The sequence below is a fragment of the Aquarana catesbeiana genome, linkage group LG03, assembly GCF_042186555.1.
Source record: "Aquarana catesbeiana isolate 2022-GZ linkage group LG03, ASM4218655v1, whole genome shotgun sequence".
NCBI classification, from domain to species: domain Eukaryota; kingdom Metazoa; phylum Chordata; class Amphibia; order Anura; family Ranidae; genus Aquarana; species Aquarana catesbeiana.
In genome coordinates, this window is record NC_133326.1 from 554465322 (window position 1) to 554466193 (window position 872).

Here is an 872-nt window from a genome sequence, read left to right on the forward strand (position 1 = left end):
ATGATGTCATAGGGAGTAATAAACACAGTTTCTCATTACAAGAACAAGGCAAAAGAAAAAATGCTGAGATGATCTAGGAGGGGAAAGGGGTCTGGAAGGCTACATTTGGGTTATGCTTGGCCATACAATGTCAGTCTCCTAGGACCAAGGAATTGAATTGCCCAGCAGATTATTCTAATATGCTGCAATTAGATTTTCAGAAGGCTTCCTTAAACACTCCGAAAGGAGGTGACAATGGAGATTTACTAAAACTGGTGCACTCAGAATCTGGTGCAGCTGTGTATGGTAGCCAATCGGCTTCAAACTTTAGCTTGCTCAATTAAGCTTTGACAATAAAACCTGGAAGCTGATTGGTTTCTATGCAGAGCTGCACCAGAATGTGCATGCTCCAGTTTTAGTAAATCACCCCCAATGGTACATAAAGCATACATTTTAGTTGATACCCTTCAAACCACTGAACAGAATACCACAGACAGATACTGATGTCTAAAATCACTTTCGTAAATGTCATGTCTCACTTTGCATCAATATGGAGTACTTTTTTCAAATAGCGCTGTAGTTACTGAAGATTTTGTTTTATTCCCCACTTTCCATGGCTCACTCTCTGAGGTTTGCAAGACTGGTGGCCACTATTCCCTCTCCTTCCTGGGATCACCCATCTCATTTTAGCTAAAAGAACTGGGAAAAAAAAAAAACTGCTGGTCTTTGTTGTGTTTGAGGAGGGAGGTTGAAAGTAAGTTCAGAGCATCCAGGAATTCAGCTTTAAAATATAAAAACATAACAATGTATGAAGATTTTTCAGTTCTTTCCTCAGATCGTTGTAGCAAATCACTCATTATCCGACAATGACAACCCACACCAGATACAGCGTA